The sequence below is a fragment of the Montipora capricornis genome, chromosome 7 (assembly GCF_036669925.1).
Source record: "Montipora capricornis isolate CH-2021 chromosome 7, ASM3666992v2, whole genome shotgun sequence".
In the NCBI taxonomy this organism is placed as follows: Eukaryota; Metazoa; Cnidaria; class Anthozoa; order Scleractinia; family Acroporidae; genus Montipora; species Montipora capricornis.
This window is the reverse complement of record NC_090889.1, coordinates 50,486,374-50,497,210: the sequence shown is the minus strand read 5'-3', so window position 1 is coordinate 50,497,210 and position 10,837 is coordinate 50,486,374.

Below are 10,837 nucleotides of genomic sequence, written 5' to 3'. Positions count from 1 at the left end.
ACATACCATGCACTATAGTCCGGTGCGATCCTTCCGTTACTTTAATGGATCTCCAGTACATATCCTCTTCTTTAGTTTTCCAAAGCTTCCTGAAACTAACCTTTTTCTTTTTTTTTTCTGGCAGAAAATGTTCGGGTCCGGCAAAAAGTTATAACATTTACTAAGTTGTCAGCAGGATGTTTAGTGAATGTTTCGAGGTCATAATTATTTAGTCCTATCCTGAAAAGTAACTTCAAGTGAAAGGAGTATAGACCTGAAGGTACAGAAATCACAGGAAAAAACTGTTACGTCAGGCAAGTCAGTCTAAAGTATTTTCAAAGAAACTGTTTCTATCCGAAAGAAATAAGTTTCAGAATCGACTTTTTTGGTTTCCAAATATCGCAAGCTCCGTGATCTTGAATTATTTTGACTTGTTGCCATATTGTTATTAGACAAAAGCTTTTTGTGTCAGAACAATAGGGCAACCGTAACACGTAACAATCATTTAAGATGGCTGCGACCACGAAATTTGAAAGTGAAAATAAGCGATTTTAAAATTCACTTTTCTCTATATAAACACTGTTTTAAAAACGAATTTCGAACAAATTTGTTCGTTAAAATAATTTCCTTCTGTTTAAGCTTATAATTAGTCCGTAGTAAGAGTGGGGGTTCCCTATAAAACCTCAATTTTTTACGATTTCACGTTGTTATGAAGACTACCGGAAACTTAGGTGCTAAATTATTAAGTTGCGCAGGCGCTGCACGAATATTTTTCCTTTCTTATGGCGTTGCCGTAACCGTTGTGGTTTCTTTAAACTCCCTCGTCCCTATTACTGGCAGGATAGAAATTGATTTATAGTTGTCATTATTTTATTGCCCTGTTTTGCTTATAGAGTGTTTTCATGTGACGTCAGGGCGGCCATGTTGGTGTCCCCAAATAATCCTCTGGGAATTGAGCTCCATTATCATGCAAACCTTTTCTTTTGTTTCGGTGAAAAAACACGTGAGTGAAAACACTCTATAAGGATTAAAGACACTCCTTAATTTCTTTGGAATTCAATTTAACTGATTCAGTTAATTTCCTGTCACATCACATAACGCTACTACTGCCCACTGCTTCCTAATCTCGTTCTTGTTAAAGGAATAAATTAGAAAACTGAACTGTACTATCACTGTGTTTTTCTTTGTTAAATAAAGATTGTTGTATGATATGGCATGGCAAATGTATTGAGTGTTGCTTTTACAGAAGTGCCTCTTCGCAGTCTTGAACGTCAGGACTCCAGGTTTTTCCGGACCGAGTGACCACTATCTTGTCCTTTGTCCTCGCTGTATTCTTCGCTGCATTCGGGGAGCACCGATTCCTTAAGATGGCTATTTTGGCTCTATATAACTCCAGGGACTTCCTGCTGGCAGCAAACGATAGGAAGATGAACAGACCTGTGAACAACGAACAAATAAAACCACTAAATACAGTGGAGGAACGAAATGCCAAGAACTGTTACACTGGAATGTTTACTACTTGAAGACCTTCGCCTCTTAGATTTAACGGTACAATTCTGCATGCGCAATTCAAGTGTAAGGTCATTTGAGCCCACTGTCTACCACAAAGCGGGATGGACGACCCTAAACCTCAGATAAGGCAGTTGGCTTGAGCCCACCGCTAAAAACTTTGGGGTGGTATGTAGCAACCTTAATATTTTACTGAAGCTGCGATTGGTTTGGCAAGCCAAGGTAGATTATTTATTGCTCGAAATCTTAGAAGGAGAACCAATCTGTGCTACGCTTCGCGGTTTAAGAACTGGTTGTTGATAACGATGATGATCATGACACTTTTGAAGCTTGGACAGAACGGCTCGTCTTATAACAAAGCAAAGATCGAAACTTTCAGTAAGATCAAGTCATACCTGGAAAGGAGGATCCTTTTAGCATTCACACTGGTGACCATATCATACAATGAAAAGCTGTTGGATTGACGATATACTGAGGGAGGTCCAAAACTTAACATGATGTAACAAATAGAGTATATTACATGGCTGCGCGGAGATAAAATAAAAAATTATCCTCTCGAGTGTTGAAAAAGATCTTGCGAGTGAGCGCAGCGAGCGAGTGAAATGTTTTTCAACACGGGAAGAGAAAGCGGCCATGTAATATTCTATTTATGATATAAACACCAATGAAATACTAAATCATTTCACGAAAGGCATCGGAAGGCACGGTTTTTGTATGTAACCATAACAACAGCGATCTTTTCACTTGTGAAGATATCATGTTTTCGCTTGAAAGCTCTCTTGGTATTTCATTGGTGTTTATACAATAAATAGCAAGTTAATTACCGGACTGGTGATTATAAAGAAAAGGTTTTACTTAATTAGAAGCATATAAAACGGAGCCTTGGACAGCCAACAGTTGACTTGGTTCGATTATGTCAAAAAAGATATTAATTTTGCCAGCTGAAAGATCCTCAAATATAGTTAGATTATAAAAATTGAGCGCGGTTTATATGAAAAGGAAGTTAATTATGGACTTTTCAAAATTGCTTTGTCTTTTTTTTTTATACTGCCGTTAGGGAATGACGGTTATTTAGGTGGAGGAAATTAACAATCAACGAGCCCCACATCTTTCATGCTCCATCCCTCATCCCTCTTGATAATGAGGGGAAGTTAATTTCAGACTTTTCAAAATCACTTCGTGTTCTCTTCCCTGACAGAAGTCACAGAACGGCCGTCATTTAGGGGGTGCATGGGAACAAGAGGGAGAGTATGCTCAAGTGTATCCGACCCTAAATCTTTTCACAGCCTTGTTTTCTCCCTTCGGCTTAACAATCAATGAACGTCTCATCTTATATGCTCAGCCCTCATGATCACCCCACTTAATAGCACAAGCCAGATTCAGATATTACAGATGCCCCTCAGGTCTTTAATCGTGACCTCTAATTTCATTGGAGCAGCATGGGACACGGCTCTAATGCGTTTAGGGTTAGGACTCATTGTTTCTGCTCTGTACTTTTGTGCCCCGTTGTTTCCTGAATCGATAGGCGAATCTTTGCTGAAGTAATTCTTTGCATTTTGTCTCATTTACATACATATTTGCTGACGGAAGGTATCATGCTATTCACAAGTTGACTCCAAAAGGTGAAAGAACGTGTTAAACGTGGTTAAATTTCCAATTTTAAGCCTTTTGTCTTTGATAACGTGCGAGTTATTGTAAGCTTATAGGGAGTTTAAGCATGCGACGTTTCTGAGCCTCGGACGGCAGCCGGAAGTGAGCTGTTTTCCCTTTTAACTAAGACTCTTTCCTCCATTAGAGATGATTAGGTTGAAAATCTGGGAGAAACTACTGTCCTGGCATGCGAAGTGATCATTTCCGGTTGCCGTCCGCGGCTCACAAACGTCGCATGCTTAAACTCCCTCATAATCCCATACATTTTTTGTAAAATTTCGAACTTTCGATACGGAATTACTCAGAAATTATCTGGCAAATTGCGCTCAAAGTTTTAGAGATAGCTCATTATGCAATGAACTTTCAATTTTCAGCGCTAGTTTTAGATTAGAAAACGTTGCTAATTATGGAAAAATATAAACAAAGATTTCCCTTTAGCGAGAGCCATTGTAAGAGCTGCACGCGTCGTCACCCAAAACCCTATTGTAGGCTGATGTTATAACTGTGACATGTCAGGATAAGCAAAAAAGGTACAAACAATGAAGGAAATAAAACAAAGAAAGAGCACAAGACCTTGAAGGCTGTTCAGAACAACATACGGGTACCACAGAAATGACAAGGCTTGAAAGTTGGCAGCGATTCCAAGAATCCATGTTACTCCCATGACTGACGCCATTTTAACGCAAATCAAGGCTACTTCCGTGCTATTCCTCTGATTGGTCCCTTTCGGTGTTCTCTGGAAATGAGACGAGTTGGCCATTGACAATGTAGTAAATTTAGCCAGTTTGCTGTTGGTTACGAATCAAGGAAGGGTTTTAACCGTTATATTACGCGAATTCCTCGGCATGCAAAATTGTGATTTTTGTGAATAAAATTTGTGGTTTTTCCTTAATTCTCTTATAAATTTTTGCAACTATTATAGCTAGCCCTTATTATTTTGCAGTCAGAAACAAAGGCTTCCGGTTAGTACAGCATGCAGCTCATTTATTATTCACTGATGAGCTGCATTCAGAAAATCAGTTGGCCTTTCAGCAGTCAGACAGTTAATTTATTGGTAATTATTGGCATGTGGCTAAGCATTCCCGTCTTATAGTTGTGAATGAGGCACTCAGCTGTCCCTCTATCGGTTACAGCCTTGTAGCATAAGACCCGTTGATGTGTGGTGGCGAGTGTGCCATCTTGAATTGAAGCCCTCAGAGAGTAACCATTTAGCCAGAAAATCGATCCCAATGCTATACAATAATCTGATAAATCCGTATCTAATAGCTTAGTGTTACCTTCCTTGTCTTTACAATGTGCAACACGGTATGCACCAAGGCAAATGCGTTAAAAAGCATTATCAATGCAATTGGAGCAACAACGAAATAAAGAACAGCTTTGGGTTTGGATATGTAACAGTATGCCTCTCCCTCTCCTGTTAATCAAAGGATGAAAAATAACAGTAAGGCATAAGACTATGCGACAATCATCATCGCAGCTGTTGCGGTCAAGCTTTGATTTTTTTTTTTTTTTTTTCATGCAGTTGCTCAAGGTACTGGCGGTGAGAGCGATGATCATTCTCGCCAGAAGTTGATAACCCAGAACCAGTATCGATCTCTCTCAATTGGCCTTGGTTAATCAGTTTACGAATGAGATCTCTTGGTTTACGTCATTATCTAAATTTAGAATAGACCTTATTCATGATAGCCGCCATGTTGGATTTGCTATTATCATGCAAATTAGGTACACGGCTACTGAGGGGGCAAACAACACAAGTTCGAGAGGTTATAACGAACAGCTGAGCCACACAGATGATTTGTTTTGTGTCATTGAATGTTTATCACCTAAGTAGTAAAATAGAATGCTTACACAAGTTACTTCGATTTTTTTAACCGAAAAATTAGCAGATAACGAAGTAGAAAGTAAAAATGTCGGAGGCAATCAAAAGATATAAACTTATTATAAAAGGTACTTGATTCTAAATTCTAAAATGTACTTTTAGCAATGTTAATTCAATATTTCGACAAGCCGATTTTCCTCAATTTGCCTTTATTCCAATGTTTGCCCCCCAGCATAATACATGGCTAATTTGCATGACAATTTGAAAACCAACATGGCGGCTATCGTGAATAAGGGCTATCCAGGAGTTGGTCCCTCCAAATAACCCCCAATCAGATTGGTCCTAATGATTGCGACTTTCCTGATTGGTCCGCAACCAATTAAGTAACTGCACAAGGGATTGCACGTGCTAAATGCAACATGGTGCGCGGAACACAATGCCGCTACGTTTTGTTCCCGCAAGAAGGGACTTAGGCCCGGTTTAAACGTTGCATTTTACATGTGCCGAATCTAATGCAAATGAGAAAATTTTGTTGTTTTTGCTCATTTACATTACATTCGGCACATGTAAAATGCGACATTTAAAACTGGCTTTAAAGTTTTACGAAGCGGTTGTCGAAGAGAACGCCACGAAACAACATTATTATTGGCTATTAAAAGAGGAAAAGTAATCACCAAAGTTGAGGTTTGGATGACAACGCAAGCGTGCAAGTGTGAAACTTTTATTCTCTATTTTTTTTTTTCTGTGAAACCGCTCGTGTCAATTTATTTTTAGGATACTTCGCCCATATTGTACGATGCGAACGAGATGGTCAAACCGCGAGACACTTACGATAGTACAAAGTTATATTTTGAGGTGACGAATTCGTGGGCGTTGCGGTCGTAGATCTTAAACTCCCTAAAATCTAACAGTAGCAGTTCTAAAAATAGAGAATACCGTAAACCGATGAGCCTCATTCCATCGCAGAACGAGACTTCTGGGTTATGAAATTATGTTCTCGTTTAGAGTCAAGAGAACCGCAATTCGATATACCGGTAAAGAGGACAACATAAGGTTGAATCAGAGATAAATTGAAGTATATTTGACGGTGGAGACATTTATAACCTACAGATGAAGCAGTAGCCTTTCTGACAAGAAACAAAAGAATGGGAAGCAGAGTTTTTTAGTAGGAGCGATACTCAACATTACGTCACCTATTGTCATTAATGTGCCAACCAGAGATCTATTGGTTGTCGAAACAAAGGTTCTTTTGTTATGTGGTTGGCAAAATTTAAAAAGAATTGTTTATAAACAGCAAACGTCGCTTTTATCATTACTGCGATTCTTAAAGTGCTACTATGATTAAAAATAAAAAAAAACTTATTTTTTTTCTTCAAATTTTGAAAGTGTGATTGCTTAATGCTTGACTGGCAAGATTTTGACCTTGATTTTTATCCAGAGGCTGTTTACTTTTGAGTGAGGTTTTGGATTCCACAATCCGCCATTAATTACGTTCCAAACTGACCGATTGGATCTCAGAACTTTGGATCTAACTAAGGTAACGTGACGTCATTGACTCACTACCTTAAAATTTCAGCGTGTAAACGCAGCTTATTATATTATGCAAAACAAGAGCTTAAAAGTCTGAAAGCCTGAAAGTCCCGTGTTGCACAATAATTCAGCCGCGTACACACTCATTAATTTCACTCTTAAACTATCGAGTCTTTGACGTCATTTTCTCCTCGATCCAGCTCTCTCAAGATTTTAAAGTTAGTAATGGCGGACCATTAAATAGGAAAATTCTAGTTAAAATAAACAGATATCTAAGCATAACAAACAAGATGGCGGACCAAAGAAACGTTTTGGTGGGAGGTTTAATTTTATTATTGCTTGTTCCGCCAGCGGCCGCTTTTCAGTGTCTAGGGAAACTACTTTGCACTTTATTTGTCATTTCGTTAAGTATATTGTACTTGGGGTTGTTGCAAACTGTCCTAACATTTCTTCAAAGTTTATCTCTGTTGCTTGTAATTCAAATTACGAACATTTTTTTGGTCACGAAGCTTTGATTTGTGTTGTTTATTTTTAATTTTTAATTTTTTTTTTTTTGGGTGGGGGGGGGGGGGGGAAGAATTTAAAAGTTCTCAACAATAAACTTCACTGTCGTGATATTGTGCTTTTAGATTCATGTTGAGACAGCAGACCTACCGTATCCAATGAATCCTTTCATGAGAATTTGGTCAATGATCACAAATAAAGACACAAGAATAGCAGGAACTCCCCATCCGTACAAACAGTATCTCACTAAGCGTTTATTGTGGTTTCCTTGACGATTCGATCCACGTCCGCCGTCTAGGTATTAAAAAAAATTTTAAAAAAATTACCAATGGCACTCGAAAGTTTCAAACTGCGGAAAATAAATCGAGGCAATGGACAGCTCTGTAACATCAGTCAAAAGGTGTAAGATTGCTGACGCAAGAATCCATTGCGGCCCTTTTTTTTTTTTTTCAAAGTATTTGTTGTGTTTTAAGACATGCACTGGAAGCCTTGTCGAGACACTGAAGGGAATAAGTAGTAAAACGAACCACCCACAAGCAATATTTTTTTCACTAGCACCCGCAAGCAAATTTTTTCACTGTTCTCGTCACGCATTTGCGTGCCTTGGCACAGAAATCAGCGAGATTAAAGCCTTTTTGCTGATTTTCTCCACGATCACATGTTCTTGTCAAATGGTCACTTTTGCCCCTTGTGTCGTCTGCGCAGCGCACAGGCCTGTAAGATTGCACCATCGCAATTAATGCAAAATAAGTTTAGTACTTTGCACCGCTGCTAGACGCGCGCTTTTGGTCAATCACGGTGCTTGTTATATTATAAGAGTGCTGTATCACAATGTCGCCGTGAAATCCCGAGAATATGTATTGTTCTCTACAGCAGGATTTAAGCGCTCGCTTATTTCCTAAATCCAATCCTGGATTCCATATCCAAAAACTATTTTTTCGACTTTTTACGGTGAAATCAACGTGCATTTAATTAGGACGTCAATCCTGGACATATCTGGTTAATTAACAGCGCCGACAAAAAAGGGTCAAGGCCACTTTTTCCCAGGTCTCAACTTAACCGTGTTGTCATGGCAACTGCTCCTTTTGGGCCTATGTCTAGAATGTACGCAGTTAGATGCATAACCATTTCGATAAGCGTCACGATGTCTAGTTGCCCTCCTCCGCAACTTCAACATCGCTCACGTTGGGAATACAGAAAAATCAACGCCACCAGGAGTCCATCACTTGAAGCGTGCAACTTCCATACAGCGTCTGTGAAACGGCGTTTTCACAAGTAAGGTTATTTTTAGATACGCCTTTCCCGCGAATTAGTTTTCAAAAGCCAATCAGAAGCGGTGCATAATTAATAACAGTTTATTATTAATTATGCACGGCTTCTGATTGGCTTTTGAAAACTATTTCACTGGAAAGGCGTATCTAAAAATAACCTTACTAGTGAAAACGCCGTTGCACGAAAATAGGTAAGTTGCACGCTCCGGGTGATAGGCTCCTGACGCCACAAATTGGCCCCCAAACTCCACTCCTCAGAGTAAACATAAACATCTGCATTTTACCCAAACCAAGAAATAACGCTAACCTTTACCCTTACCTAATTGTTGGAAATTCGGGTCCTGGCCGGGGACATTGTGTTGTGTTCCTGGGCAAGACACTTTACTCTCACGTTGCCTCTCTCCACCCATTAGCGTGTATAAATGGGTACTGGTTAAAATGCTGGGGGTAACCCTGCGATAGACTAGCATCTCATCCAGGGGGGAGTAGAAATACTCCTAGTCCTTGTATGCTAGAGAAACCGGAGATAAGCGCCGGCCTGTTGGGCCTTCTAGGCTCGTAGCAGACTTTACCATATCGTTGGAAATAGGCAGCAAATGCATAGACTTAAATGGACAATGGACCCTTTGCAGGATAGTGATCACATGGCACAAATCCGCCATACTGGGACGCAAATTGCCCACTGGGACATCTAAAACAAAGAAAATTAAGATTATCTAACTTTGTTTTAGATGTCCCAGTGCGCAATTTGCGTCCCAGTATGGCGGATTTGTACCATGCGATCACTATCCTGCAAAGGGCCCATTCGTGATGGAAATCAAAATCGGGCGTGCATCTCATTAATTACTAGCATTCAGTTCTGGACATCAGTTTTCTTGGCCGGAATCTTCTGTTTTTTAATGGTGAAGGAACCATAGGAGATTTACGTATACTCTTTTGAGAGCACCCTTTACCCAAAAGTAAACGTACTCTTAAACTTACCCGAGGAAGTAAATGTCTTGTGCACATCATACGCCATAGCATTCATCCACGTGAAAGAGCATAGGACAAAGAAATGAAGAAGAATGGCAATGGCCTGGCATTGCTCATGACTGTAAGTTTTCATTGCAGCGAGAAAGACGCCTTGATACAACAGCAAAGATAGCGATAAGTTGATGATGATCCTTCCAGGCAAGTTTCGCAGTTCAGGAAACAGAGTATATTTTGCCAACAGGAGAAGGAGGGATGCCATTGACGTAATGCAGCCAGCAAAAGTCATTATTTGGAGAGAAGTTGACGTCGTTTTTGTGAGGTAGCCTGCGCTTGGCTGTTCGGAAAACACTGTCGCATTCCTTGAAAAGTTGACACAAAGTAGCAAAATATTCCTGCGAATTGTGTACATTGTATTCTCATAAATCTTGTGATGAGGTTTAATGTAGACGGTACCATTAGGTCGTCGTTCATAATCGCTTCGGTTGAAAGGTACGAAAGTGCAGTTCAAATTCAAGAACAATCTTGTTTCGTTTGATATGAAATCAACGGGTACTGTTTTTTCACTCTGGGAAATGGGCGTGTCAGTTTGTGGTGGGTGTAAACTGACGGTGCTTTTACATTTTCCAACGTATGGGTCGTACAATTCGTTAGCAGCACAGTACCAAACGTGGTTTATATTTCGCTCAACATGCTTTTTTCTCTCCGTGACTGTAACCCTGTTCTCGAAGGAGGAAGTAAAATCAAACAGGATAGTCAGGGGCGGTAAAAAGACCAAACCAGAAAGTGGTGGAGGGGTCGAACTTCCATTGGAACAATTAATCTTTAAAGAGCTTGGCTTAAATCCGTTACACAATGCGCATTGCAGATTTCGAAATCTTATTGACTTCTTGTTTCTGATTAAACAAACAGGAAAAGCATACCCCAGGCATTGTGATTGGCAGCTCGATCCATTTTTCTCCCGACCAATCCCGGAACAGTCTTGAAAACGAGGGATGCATTGTTTCAAATGTTGCCCCCAAGTTCTGATTACTGAACAGTTGGCATGCGCAAAGCGCATAAAATCACTAAGATTGAACGCCGTTGTGTTAAACCATTCACAACAATCCGCCTCGAGTTTCCCGTAGGTTGTATTTACTGCGCTATTGCACCTTGCACAAAACACGTTTCTGTAAGTAATGCGCCTGTCGCGATCAAACACGGGCCAGTCATTAAACAGATCACTTTGATCTTCATTCTGACATTTACTGCGCACAATATCATCTGTCCAGTTCCTTGGGCATGTGCTTCGGACTGCAAAACCAACATACTCTGGACCGTGTTGGTTTACGACAGGGCGACAGATTTCATGTTGGCTTAGTGGGTTTCCTCGAGGGTTGACTCGTTTTCTGCACCTTTAAATGATAACGATAGCGATAATAACCACTTTATTAAAGTTTAATTATAACATAACAGAAGGAAAACGCACGTTTTGATTGGTCAATGACCGTATACAATTTGCCCATGGGTGAATGGTTATGACGAAAACACCTGACGCCGTGCGCCGGGAAAAATGCTAATCCCCTCAAACTCCAGTAAAGACTGACCACACTACTCAAGAAAATGC